Source organism: Rhipicephalus microplus, chromosome 10 (genome assembly GCF_043290135.1).
Source record: "Rhipicephalus microplus isolate Deutch F79 chromosome 10, USDA_Rmic, whole genome shotgun sequence".
Lineage (NCBI taxonomy): Eukaryota > Metazoa > Arthropoda > Arachnida > Ixodida > Ixodidae > Rhipicephalus > Rhipicephalus microplus.
Genome location: NC_134709.1, coordinates 55,025,907 through 55,040,554, shown reverse-complemented (window position 1 = coordinate 55,040,554; position 14,648 = coordinate 55,025,907). Strand labels below are relative to the sequence as shown.

Sequence of the window (14,648 nt, the reverse complement as noted above, 5' to 3'; positions counted from 1 at the left end):
TCTGGCCTCGGCTGGGTAAGACGGTAATGCCTCTCTACCTAACACTTTCTCAGCAATCATCGCAGAGCGTTGGGGAACGAGATTCTGCTGACGCTCAATGAACCAACGTGCTCCCGTGTGGCGCCCAACAAATGATTTGGGACGATTAACAGCAATATCAGCTAGATTCAATCCATGGTGAGCTCTACTTGAAAGGGCATGTTAATGTTGGACAAAGTGCCGGCGAAAAAAAATCACAGCATATCCACGGAGTGCATGATTATGAGTGGGGCGAAGCGTCGTTCAGTTCAGTCGCGCCTCTATTCATCCGTGCGCGTCCGTCTGTGCGACCATCCATGTGTTCTTCCGTTCGTTCGTGCATCTGCTCGTGCGTCCATCCGTCCATCCGTGTGTCTACATGTGCATTCGTCTGTGTGTTAATCCGTGGGTCCGCCCGTCTCCACGTTCATCCATCCGTCCATCTGTCCATGCGTCCATGCATCTGCCTGTCAGTCCATCCGTCCGTTCTTCTAGTGATGAATGAACAGATTGTGGTGTGTGCCTGACGAAGAGGATGAAGGGTGGTCTCCACTCGGTGTTTGTCTACCGGTCAGACCGCTGCTGCTGGTTTGAAATACATCTCATGCCCAGCCTCGTCAATACGGCGTCTCTTCTCTTTCGTAACCTATTTGGTGGAGGTGAAAGGTTCCCCGTCCTCGCCACAAATCTTCGCAGTGGCCGCATCATCCAGCCTCCGGCCATGGCTTCCAATTATAACAACCCGCCACCGTCTTCAGCTGGAGCACCGGCTACTACGTACCTTGCGATGTCCTACTTTATGCCGGTACGTTCTCCACCCAGCCTGGCATTAACGTCGACTACTGGCTCCGCATGTACGAGCGCGTTAGCCTATCTCACCGATGGGACCCTACAATGATGCTCGCCAACGTAATTTTTTAATTGCCTGGCACCCTGCGTGTATGGTTCGACGTTCATGAGGCCGAGCTCACCAGCTGGTACATCTTCAAGGAATGACTACGTCACATCATTGGGGACCCGTCCAATCGAGAAATGGCCGCACGACAAGAAATCGTGTGGCCATTCGTGTAGTCATCAACCGAGTCGTATGTTTCATACATACAGGACGTGCTCGCGTTGTGCCGCAAAGTGGACGAGCAAATTACCGAGAGCGACAAGGCGGGCCACATACTCAGGGGCATCGCGGACGACGCTTTCAACTTGCTCGTATACAACAACGTCGCGACTGTCGATCTTATAAATAAAGAATGCCGCCGCTTCGAAATGTCCAAAAACCGTTGAGTCCAGCCTCAATTTCCGGGGTTCCCAAACACTGCTGTCACGTCAACCTGTACCAATCTCGGTGCCACACCACCCTTGCACGAGAATGTTACACGCATCGTTTGGCGCGAGCTTGAGGCGGCCCCTCTGGCACCGTTTCATTCCCTTCTACTCGATCAGGGCACCGTGCAAGCTCCTCCGGCGGTGTAAATTATTCAGGCAGTCGTGCGGCAAGAAATTGCTAACTTTGGTTTTCCTGTCACCTGCTCCGTCTCCCGACCGGACTACTGACCGATGCCAATGAATGCACCACGCCATGACCCATACTTTCTGCCCAGATCTCGCAATCCGACGGAGCGGAGAAAAGCAGACGACCACCCAATCTGCTTCGGCTGTCACTGAGTTGGCCATGTCACCCGCTACTGCCGCAGAACTTGGATTCCCCTTCGTGGAGCTAATTTTCTTCTTCTTCTTGGCCATACGCGGAGCCCCATCGGTATTCACCCAGACGTGTATATCCTGCTTTCGACGCACCTAACAGCCACTCTACTGCTCGTTCATCGTCAACTCAATGCCGTCATTCTCCGTTGCCCCAACCCCACCGCTATCCATCGCGGACTAACTATGGATCTTCCCGGATTGAAAACTATATTATGCAGCTCCTGGAGGTAGTGCTGCATCAAGTGCGACTGACCCAACTCCTCCGTCGACGCTCCCTACTAATGAAAACTTGCTGGAAGTTCATTTGAATGGTCTTTCTTTGACGGCTTTAGTTGACACTGGAGCTCTGGTGTCTACAGTTAGTGGTCGTCTCTCTCGCCGCCTCAAAAAAGTACTCACGTCTGCCTCAACAAAAGCTGTCCGTGTCGTCAATGGTGGAACTGTGGCTGCCATTGGAGTGTGTACTACTCATATTAGCCTTGCCAGACGCCATGTTCCTGTTTTTTTACCGTGCTCGACAATTGCCCTCATGAGCTCATCTTTGAGATGGACTTCCTATCGACGCATTATGCCCCCATCGACTGTTCCACCGGCAATTTATGTTTAGAAATTCTTCTTCTACTTCCATATTCTTGCTCCGAGCTGCCGAAAAGCCTCCGTACCACGGACTTCTATCGTATACCGCCGAAACCCTCAAATGCATTGAATTGACAACGAGTACTCTCGTTGTTGACGGTCATTATGTGGTCACGCCTATTCCTGATGTTTTCTTGGCGCACGACATCACTGTGAAAAACTCCGTCATAACCTTGGCCTCTAACCAAACATTTCTGCCCATTATCAGTTTCGGTTTCATGCAGCAAGTACTACAACACGGAATTTCAGTCGCCATGCTTTGACCCTGAATATACGCCCACGTCACCGCTTTTGTGGCAGACACATGCTCCGATCTTCCAAGTCGCCCGCAGGATGCGACATCCTTCAATGTGGCCCCGTACCCCATGGTCTACTCGAAACTCAAACCTGAACAATCCTGGCTTCCTGCCGCGACATATTTGACATCGACAGCAGTACACTTGGTCAGACTTACCTCGTGAAGCATCGCATTATCACTGCTGACTTTCCTCCCACTCACGGCCGACCATACCGGGTGTCTGCCACAGAGCGTAAGGTAATTCAAGAAGTCACCACGATGCTACCCAAAAATATCGTATAACCCTGCTCCAGCCCTTGGGAATATCTTGTTGTGCCCGTTAAAAATAAAGATCACACGTGGCGCTTCTGCTTTGATTACAGCCATGTTAATGAAATCGTGAAAAAGGGCATTTATCCTTTGCCACGAATCGATGACGCCCTCGATTGTCTACACGGCACGCGGTACTTTTCTTCAATTGACCTACGTTCTGGCTATTGGCAGATTGCGGTGGGTGAGAAAGACCAAGAAAAGACTGTTTGTAACTTGTGATGGCCTATACCAATTCAAGGTGATGCCATGTGGGCTATTCAACACCCCAGTCACGTTCGAGCGTATGATAGAATTGCTAATACAAGTTTTCAAGTAGTCAACGTGCCTGTGCTACGTGGATGATGTCCTTGTATGTTCGCCTACATTTTAGAAACACCCCCAGCATTTGTCAATGGTTCTTAACATCTTCCGCACTGCTGGCCTTCAACTAAACTGGTCGAAATGTCAGTTCGGCCGCCAGCAGATTACGGTGTAGGGCCTCCTTATCGACGCATCACTTGTGCAGCCTGACCCGGAAAAAACTTGTGCCGTCACGAGCTTTCCTGTACCCCAGTCTGTCAAAGACGTCCGGAGCTTTGTGGAACTTTGTTTCTATTTTGAAAGGTTCGTGAAAGAAAAATTTTGCAACGATCGCTCGACTACTCACTGACCTTCTGAAAGAAGACGTGACTTTTCTGTGGGGTTCTGCTCAAGCTGCCACTTTTCTTACCTCGTCACCCTCCTCACGACTCCACTTATATTGACCCACCACGACCTGTGTGTTCCGACAGAAGTCCGAATCAATGCGAATGGTCACGGGATTGGAGCCGTTCTAGCCCATTGCCAGCGGGGACACGACCGAGTTATTGCCTACGCAAGCCGCCTTCTCACAGCTGCCGAGCGCAACTATTCGATAACACAGCGTGAATGTGTAGCTCTTTTTCACGAGGTCACAAAAGTTCCGCCCATATTTATATGGCACGAATTTCTCTGTAATAACGAACCACCACCGCTATGTTGGCTTTCGTCACTGACGGATCCTAGTGCCCGGCTTGGGCGCTGGGCGATGCGGCTGCTAGAATATACTTATGCAGCCACGTACAAGTCGGGATGCCTAATCTGAACATAAACTGCCTCTTCCGCTTCGTGGTCGATTAATTGAGCACCATCCCTGGCACCAACACCGATACTTGCGTCTTCGTTTCGCAACTGACCCGCATCGGTGACGAGCAAGGCAGTCATGCATCCTTGGTGCTATAATCGAACTTTTCAAATCTCTATTTTCCGACAGGCCCCATCGCTCTTTCATATTCCACGATTGTGTCCTATACCACCAGAACTTCTACTCAGATGGACCAACCCAGCTGCTCGTCATTCCAGAACACCTCCACCCGGCAGTTCTCCACGAACTCCATGACCTTCCAACTGCTGGTCACATTGGTGTGTCATGTACTTACGACTGGATTCGCCAACGCTTCTTTTGGCCAGGGCTTTCACATTCAGTCAAAAGATACGTTGTGGCTTATGATAAATGTCAGCGCCACAAAACAAAATCGACGCTTCCCACCGGGCACCTTCAACCGCTTGACGTTTCATCAGACCCTTTCTTCCGCGTTGGCTTGGACCTCCTAGGCCCTTTTTTGTCTTCTACTGGCAACAGGTGATAGCTGTGGCCACAAACTACGCCACTTGCTACACCATCACACGGGCACTTCTAACAAGCTGGGCCACAGATGTCGCCGACTTCCTCCTCAAGGACGTGATCTTGCAACATGGAGCTCCAAGCCAGCTGCTAACAGACCGTGGCCGCACCTTACTATCAAAGGTCATAGCCGATATCCTTCAGTCATGTGAAACGAGGCACAAGCTGGCTACGTCGTACTACCCGCAGACAAATGAATTCACGGCGCGTCTGATTCGAACGCTTACAGATATGCTTGCGAAATATGTATCTTCCAACCACTCTGACTGGCAGCTTGCTTTGCCATACGTGACATTTGCATATGATTCTCGCCATGACACTGCCGCTTACTCCTCATTTTTTTTGTTGTTCAGCCGAGAGCCAACGCTACCCCTAGATACAGTCATTCCATATACCATAAAACCGACCAGCTAATATGCCCTTGACGCTATCACTCGGGCTGCCCACGCACAAGAAATCGCCCGCACTCGCTTTATGGCCTCTCAAGAGAACCAGTGGCGTTTGTACGATCAACGGCACCGTGACGTGCACTTCTTACCCGGTTCATTGGTGCTGCTGTAGTCCCCGACCCGTCAAGTCGGTTTGTAAGAAAAACTTCTTTCCCGCTGCACAGGTCCATATTGAGTCCTTCGGGAGGTTATATTGAACGAAATTGCCCCTGCTGCCTCATCGCCTTCAACTGCCCCACAGACCACTGATATTGTACATGTGGCACGCTTGAAGTCGTACCAGTTTCCCGCTGACGTTGACATCTAGGTGCACCGAGATGGCGCTTCTGCCACCGGGGATTATGCTACATGCGTGTTGACATTTTGTGGGAGGATGCGCGTGTGTGTCCTGACCAAGCGGATGAACGGTGGTCTCTACTCAGTGTTTGTCTACCGGTCATGCCACTGTTGCTGGTTTGAAATATATTTCATCCACAGCCTCGTCAGTACGGCGCCTCTTCTTTCCGTAACAATATAAAGGTACCGCCATCCAGTGGACATTCCAAGGACTATACGAGAGGTCGCACAGCCGGACTGAAAAAGCGGCATGCACCCTCTCTTACGGCCTGCGCTTCGTGTCTAGTTCCCACATTCTGCCACCGCCAGTTCATGGCACTGCAGCCACACTTCGTTAAACCTTGCTAAAACCAAAAAGGTTACGCCAAGCGAATTCAACGCGACATTCTTTTCTGGTCAGATAGTGATCAAAGATTAAGCAGACGCCAGGAAAGCGCTACGCTGTCGCAGTGGGAGCTCCATCCAAGATGGTGGCCAGCTCGACTCATCAACGCCAGTCAGGCGCACAACAGCGGGGCCCGCCAACTGCTCCCAAGCAACCACACTCTACCAAGCCTTGTTCACCCGCGAAGGAACCCTCCCAGCCCCATGTGGACCCGGAGAACACAAGCCTGAAGCTCCTGCTAAAAGTGGTTGCCGACCTGCTGCCTACTGAAAACCAGCTGTGATCCATCTGCCTTTAGGCAGGTGGTGTGCTCCCCCATAGCAGCCACATTGGCAGACACTCATCTGTATGCTCCAGGGAACCACCGCGCCCACCACTCGTGTGTGCGTTTCAGTGGAACGCTCATTCGTTGTTGTGATGGCATGCAGACCAGTCCTCACATCTCTTGCAGAGCGAATATGCTGTGCTTGTTTTGCGGGAATCGTACGTAGCAGCGGCCGACTTGCGGCTTCCTGGATACATCGGCTACCAAAGCATCATGTCGTGTACTATATGAAGACGTGTTAGGACGAGCCGTGCATGGCGAGTGCACATCCCCAGGGTCGACCACATTGTGCAGTGTACGTGCGATGTGAATTACCACATGTGCACGCAAACGTGGTTGTTATCACTGGAAGGGCTCTTAAGCGTTCTGCTGCGACGGTGCGGCTCCGTGGTGTGAACACGAGAGTGACCTATGTGTATGTGCGACCTGGACAGCGGTGGGACGCCACGATGCTGCGACAGCTCACATTTAGATAAGGGAGTGACTGGTTCCTATGTGGGAGCATGCTTTCTCATCACACCATGTGGGGTATTTGCAACAGTTCCTCTCGAGGAAGGGATCTGGTGGACGCCATCCATCAAATGGGCTTAGAAGTTTTGAACACCAGATCCTTTACATTCGTCTGCGAAACAGCATGATCGTCATGCTCTACCGCAGGTGTGCCCCGAGCCAAATGAAGAGGACCTGTACTATTGAGTAACGGAGCTTGACTTCTAAGGTTCAGACCACCTGCCGAACATCATCTCACGAGTGGGCGAAATTGGCGAGATTTTTGAAGGCAGCTTCGAGACATCGCAGAGGATCAGGATTTCCCGAATATATTAGCAGCGGCAGCGCACGCTGTAACAACCCAGTACAGGGTGCCAGAGCTTCATCTTGTGCTAGAAGTTCACCACTTGAACTTATAGGCAGCGAGGCGCATGGCTGAGAGATGGTACCTCAAGGTCCAGGACACAGCACACGGTACACTCTTCTTCCGTGTGGATGCACTATGTGTGCGACATGCCAACTGTCGCGAGTGGCAAGACTGACAGGGCATCTACCACGCTCTGAGCCAGGCAAAAGGTGGTACAAAAACATGGCGCCTTCTACGATTCTTCATCACTGGGTCATTGGTGCGGCAACCCCTCAGTGTGGTGGTAATCCACTTGGACATTAGTGAAAAATAACTGGCATAGAGGCTGGCCGACCGCTTCGTAGAGCTCCCACCAGCAGATCTTTCAGCCCTTGCCGCCTAGCCTGCTCCCAACCATCCGCAAAGTTACCACCCTGCCTGGATGGCAAGCCGAATTGCAGCTCCGTGTCAGGACCCAATATAACAACACGAGCCTAAATGTTGCTCTAGCCAGAATCAAGCGCCGTAGTTCCCCTGGTGCTACGTACCAGGTACTGCGCAACCTGAATGTAGCGTCACGATGACATCTGTTGCGGACTTTCAATGAAATTTAGCACAGCGGCTTGGCTGACCATTTTTGTGGTGCCGATCCGAAAACCTTGCCACTCTTGTGCCACCATCCCGTCCTACAGGCCTGTCTCTATCACCTCTGCTGTCTGCAAGCTCATAAAAACCATAGCACTGGCACACCTAAATTCTATTGCGGGGCCAAAGGATTTTGGAAGCCTTGAGTGTCTAATCCTGCTTGCGTCGCCTGCTAGCCATATAAAGCTTGCATGTGCATGTACTTCATGCTTTTTTCCCGCTTTATTAGCGCAAGTTTAACTGCTTGTACGTTTGCCTACTACGATCTACAGACGCGTAGCCTTGCTCGGCTTTATGTGCCCTGGAATGAGATCAGCTCGGACACTTGCTGAGAGTGCTGTGTATGCTCGTTGTACCTTCCTTTAACCAGGATCGTTTCGGTGTTGGTGCTGCGCTTTAGTTGAAACACATCGTAAAATGTATTTGGTGTCATCCAAAACATGAAGAGTAATAATTATTGTCTAATTCTTTTTAGTGCCTTAGTGATAAACGAACTCTTGCCATGTCGTTTGGTGTCCAATTTCAACGCAGCTGTTCCTTATTGGTTAATCAATGAGCTTTAATAGTGTTTGAGATAGCTTTTATTTACGGTCTTGGTTGCACGACAGCAAAATATTTCTGTCTAATGAATTCTGACACTTCAGTGCTGATATTGTCCCTGGCAAAGAAAAAAGAAGAACTTGGAGGGGTGGAAACTTGAACCGCCGTGCGCAATTTCAACTTAAAATTTATACAGGCACACCTCATTCCTACACAGTTAAAGTGAAGTCTGACTTGAGTTCAGTTTATGAAATTCAGATGGTCTAAACTGATCCAGATGACGTCCCTAACCTAAGTTACATCGGCCAATTCAACTAAAAACTTCATTGCTTTTGATGTTACCTTCAGTGATTTTGTGGCGTTTTCATAGACTGGCGGAAGCAGTGGACCTTACTCACTTGAGAAAAAATATTTGTGGGACCTCAAATAACCGAACATTTGATACATCACTGTTCTACGTTCGTTTCCTGAAGAACTGAACAAGAAAGCGTGGATGTATATTCGCGGTTATTTTAGCTAATTTCTGAACAGTATGGGATCTCTTCTTTTTTTGTTACTTAAAGCCAGCATGCATGGAGCAAAAAATAAATTCAGTGTCATTACAGCAGCGAGCCATTGGTGGGACACAAGCTCTACCCTCATAAATAAATATAGAAGAAACGTGACAGGGCGAAAACGCAGACAGTCGCCAAGCGGGAACATCTTTTTCAATGTAAGATTGCGTTTCCCTGGTAAGCGAGAGTAATGGTCACTGAGTTTCGAGCATTTAGTCGGCTATGCACGAAAGGTAAATTACGAGTCGGCTGCAGTGTATGCACTTAATAAGTGACAATGAGTTCACAACGCTTGAAAGAGAAGTGCCACTACGTATATTTGTATGTTTGCCGCCGTCCGCCTATAAATTCTAGCGTGGTGGGTGTGTGGCCACATGTAGCCAGATCTGGGGGCGAATATTGGGCACTACGTTCTAGAGCTCACCAAGACTTGAAGAAAAAATGAGCCTCGTATCTGCATTTTACACTCAAATGTCGTCGAAAGACGATGGTCTTGCGTCTGGAGAGAGCGAACAAAACGTTTATTTGATGTTCTGTGCAAGAAAATTGGCGAATGGTATTCTGAAGGCACTGCGTTAGAGTGCCTCGAGCATGCAGTGGAGGCGAACGAGTGCACCAGGTCACGTCACACATGAGGCACGAGCGCTATTTGGCAGTTATCCTGTAATACGGAGCGCGCGGCGTGCACACCCGTATCGGAGCTGATAAGGTGTAGAACGCAAGGTGACGGGTAGGTGCCACTACCGTGTTGTCTTAGCAAAGCTTCGGAAACGCTTGCCTTTTCGTACAAGCGTTGCATGGCCAGCGCAGCATGAAGAACGCTACAATCCCTAAAATTACGTATTTATGCCTTTTATAGTAAAACAAATACACACATATGATATTGGCATGTTGTTATGGTGCCTCAGATATGCGCAATATTTGCTTTTTTTAATTTACAATCGCACAAGTAGGAACGCTGCAACGTGAGCAATATTAGTGGGAGCTGCGGGTGGGGACGGCCGCGTGGAGTATGGTTTGTTCACTTTGGTACCGTTTAGGGTAACTTTAAAGGCGGACAAACAGACAAACGTACATACAGGCCAACATTTTTGCGTCAAAGGTCCCCAAGAAAGACTATCGCCTTTAAAAGCACTAAGCACTTTAAAAGCAATACTACATATTCCTAGGACCTCTTAGAGCTTATTGTGTAAAAGTGCCATATGATAATCCCCTTTTTTAGGTCAAGAAAAGTAACGCTTTGAGATTTTCCGGAAGCAGAGAATTAAATTTTCTTGTTGTTCCACACAGGATGGCAAGAACTACTGACCTCACTAAATGTGAACTTGCAGGAGAAAAAGTTGGCAGATCCCACTTAGAGTGGGCATTGATCATATGCGAAGCACGAATGAGAAAGTTTGATATCTCACTTTAATATCAGCACAACTTTACAAGGTGGAAGTAAATGATGCCGTACATGACATCCATGTCATGACTATCATATTGAATGTGTCGTTTACTTTCTTCATTTATTCGCGTCACGTGATACCAAATTTAGTATATGTGGAGCTAGCGAAACGATCGCGAGTACGCTATGAGCGTCGTAGGTTGCCATGTTATTACATGACACGCGTGTCGGGATTATCATGTTTGAACCAGTCCTATGCTTTCGTCATCCATTGACGTCACGTAACACTAAACTTGGTATAAGTGGAGCTAGCGAAATGGCCGCGACCGCATCAAGAAGGCTCAATACACTCCACTGTTGCGCACACGCGCGCGTGCGCTGGGCGCAGCGACGCTACGTTAGCAAAACTAACGTAGCAAAACGGCAAAAGTAACGTAGCAAAACTAAAGTAGCAAAACTACGTTAGCAAAACGCGAGCACTCTATAGTCTGACGCAAGGCGCGCCCGGCACGACTAGCGTTCGTCGGCGCGGCCCGACGGCAACCAGCGCGAAATGAGACATGCTGGATTTCACGCCCATGCGTTACCTAAATAACACTGCGTCTCCCTATTTTGTGACGGACGGACGGCGGACGCGTTGAAACGGCCATGCTTCAAAGCAACGCAGCGCGGCACGCGCCTGCGAGTATATGGTAGGCCCGGTGCCCGGTGTGGCAATGCCGGCGTGATCCGACGAAATGAATGCTGGTGAGCACGCGCACTGCGTCACGTCGAAGTGTATTGGCGCCTTTACTGTAGCATATAGTCATGTTCTCACGTGACACGCATCTCATGATTATCATATTTGCACCAGTCACATACCTTCGTCATCCATTTACGTCACGTAATATCAAATTCGGTTTAAGTCAAGCTAGCGAAACGGCCGCCAGCGCATCATGAGTGTGACATGTAGTCATGTTGTTATATGACACACATCTCATGATTATCATGATTGCACCAGTCACATACCTTTGTAATCCGTTCACGTGCCATAATACCGAATTTGCTATAAGTGACGCTAGCGAAATGCCCACGAGCTCATCAGGAGCTTCGCATGTAATCATGTTGTTATATGACAAGCATGTCATGATTTCCATGTTAGGGTCCGTCGCTTGTGTTCGTCATGCAGTATTTTCATACCATATCAGATTTGCAAGATGCCATGTGAACGAAACCACTGCAAGAGCTGCAGGACCATGAATTGTAAATGTTGAAATTCATGACATTCATGTCGCGATTTTCATATTATGACTAATCAAATATGTTTTTCATACAGTCATGTTATGCCATACTAAGTTTGATGTCGATACCATTATCGAAACGGCTAGGAGAGCTAAATGTTGTAGGCGGCTAGATAGATAGATAGATAGATAGATAGATAGATAGATAGATAGATAGATAGATAGATAGATAGATAGATAGATAGATAGATAGATAGATAGATAGATAGATAGATTTATAGATAGATAGATAGATGGATAGGTAGATAGATGAATGATTGATTGATTGATTGATTGATACGCTCAAACTCGCTGAAGTTCGCTAAGAACTGCTTCGCATTTAAAAGAACAGTGTTTGTTTTGGAGCAGTTAGCAGATAACTTTTTAAGGATCCTGGTGCATTAAGTTTGTATTGTTGAGTTTGCTACATTTGGAAGATGACTTGTGTCAGTACATGAAAAAATATACTTGTGTGATCTGGATAGATAATGTATTAGGCTTACGGGTCAACAAGTACAATATAATTTATAAATGTCCTAATCTAATGGGACCCCGATGTACTGCCTTGGTGAACACCCTATTTAACAGTTTGCACAGAAGAGATCACCCTACGTAATACAGATACGCAATGGTGTCTGTTTGTTGAATAGCTTTGAATTAGATCGAGAGATAACCCATAAATTCAATAACACTGAGAATTTTCGTAATAATGTATATTGGAAAATTAGATCGAATGCATCAGACATGTTTTAAAATATCCCCAGCGGGAATTGTTTGGATTCTATATTTTTTTAGATAATTTGTTTTTGGAACGTGAAGACGCTTTGGGTTGAAAAACCTGATCTAAAATCATATTTTAAGAAGTTTTGAAAGCATGTTTGTCAAAAAAGTTTGATAATATAGCATGACCAGCTTTCAAGCCCTTTAGACAAAAGTGTGAGAGCGGAAGTCCACATGTAATTAGTTATAACATTATTATCTTCATTTATATAGGGCATCTTCCCCTTGGCAATTTCTCATATACTGTTGGAAAATACCAGTTTTTAAAGAAAGGTGTGTGTGTTTGAAATGGGCCAAGCAGGTCAAGAACATAATTAATCGCTTCCATTTTCAGGCTGTTCAAAATCTCACTCCTAGTCATGTCTTCTCAATACTTCATCTTCATCTGTTGGCGAAGCAATATTGATTCCTCGAGGTTCGGTGGTATGCACTCGAAGGCACTTCTGTGATCTGTGCTTCCAGTTATAGGTAGAACTGTTCATCAAATTTATTCATTAACTCTTAATCCTTTACACTTTCATAGTCAAGTACAAGTTCTATGCAATTTAAAGCTCTATGTGGAGATATGACGGAGTGTCACTTATGCCACTTCTGTGGGGTGTGATAACAAGGAAAAATAAGGACTAACTGCTGGAAGCTGCTTATTCCAGTAATCTGCAGGTAGCAGTGACCAGAAGTTTACTTTACGAATAAACCTATCAGTGTCCAAGCCCCATAAAAGGCACTGGGACGTAATCTTGTAGCAGCTTATATGCACGAAATCCCTCATAATTTCAAGAAGATTGCTAGTGGCCTTGACCCACCTGTTTTGTTAAGTGCCCCTCAAGAGCTGATTTGGCAACCCACCCATAACATACACCGCACCCTCTACCACGTTTTCCTGAGGTGATGCTCCGTAATAAAGATTGCCTCCATCATACTACACGAGTTCCGGTACCTCATGTAGGTAAGAACTACTTGGTGGTTAAACCCGTTAAGAAGGGTTTACGTTTCGGAGGCTTCGTGTTGAGTTGGCGCCTACGCCATCACTTGACTGCCCTTTGGGCGAAAAGTACGGTGGTCCGTAGGGTACATCATGGCCATTAAACGACGCCCCGATCGACGATGTAGCTGCCACACACCTATTGCGTGCTTACACTGGTCAACAAAAAAAGCCGTCATCGTCATTTCCGTGCAATAGGCCTTTCGCCTGGTTGACCACTCGACCTTGATCGGCGAATTTCGGGACCTCACATCCACTCATTACTGAACTTTAAACATGAAACAAATTCGCCATAAACACTTTTGAAAAAAAAGTTCTGCCCAAGGACAGAGTATCTAAACTAAAAAAAATGTTCTCAGCCTTTGCAAAGTTAGTGTGTCGGAGAAGGAGCCACTGGTGACGTGCATGCTGAAAGAAACATGCATCTAAGTCCGTTGGACATGCTGACCACACAGTTCATCTGATCTAACTGAGTTGAGGAAGTTCTACATTGTTCATTTGACTAGCTGCCCTAATCGTCATTTGACAGAACACCGTGGCAGTGAAGAAAAACAAAGACGGTCCTCTAGCCATGCAGATTGAGTCATACATTTAGCATATATTTGATCAAGTTGACGTCATTGTCAAAAACGAAAAAAAAGTTACCTTTTAGATACCTCGAGACGAAACGATTGAGTTTGGGGCACAATGTGTGTTAGCGCACATTCCCGAAAACCGACTTGTATTCTATGAGTGATTTAAAATATTTGCACATATATCTGTGCCATGTACACTCACCTCATCTATTTCTGTACGAAGGTTTTTATCTGCTGTTTCAAATAAACATTTCTTATATTTAGCACTAATGCCATGTTTTCTTCTCCATCCCTCATAAAAGTATGCCATTTTTTATATGGTTAAAACAAATAGCGTTACAACTTTCCTGCACCATAGTGTGCAGCTTCACACCTCTTGCAGACAATCGCGCAGCTGAACAAACCTCAAGATGTTCTGCATCACAGAGAATGTGGCCAGTTGGACCTGTTTGATGTGGCGTGGGCGTCCCTAAAATTCGATTCAGCTTTACTTTATGTGTTCGCTGAGAATACAGAGGCCAAAGGTTTGTATCGCCTGACGGTGGCCTCTACTTTTCCTTCCCGGAGTTTGCTGCAGCAGATCGATTGCAGAAACCAAAACAGTAAGGCATGAAGTCGTACATCTAATCTCCACGTACCGAAATTGCATCAATGAAAAAAAAAGTTTAGCAAAACTGTACCATTTGACACCTTGTCCTTAAAAAGGAACGCAGAAAATGTTTTGTAAGAGAGAATGGAAACGGCTGTCTCAAAATTTCCGTACCTCTGATCTTTCGAAGTCTTAATTTTGAGTGCAACAAAAACACCAGACCAAAATAATGATGGATATCGTTACGGGGAAGATTTAGCGGAACAAAATTATTCCATCACTGAGCGGGAATGCTTAGCCCTCGTTTGGACTATTGCGAAATTCCGTCCGTACTTATACGGACGTCCGTTCGCAGTCATCA

At 47.1% G+C, this 14,648-nt stretch overlaps 1 long non-coding RNA gene across 1 annotated transcript in view; it reads right to left on the bottom strand.

Annotated features, from left to right (window-relative positions):
• LOC119180990 (uncharacterized) overlaps positions 1-14,648 on the bottom strand; it is a 58,904-nt gene that overhangs the window by 30,379 nt on the left and 13,877 nt on the right. The gene's annotated exons all lie outside the window — the stretch shown is intronic.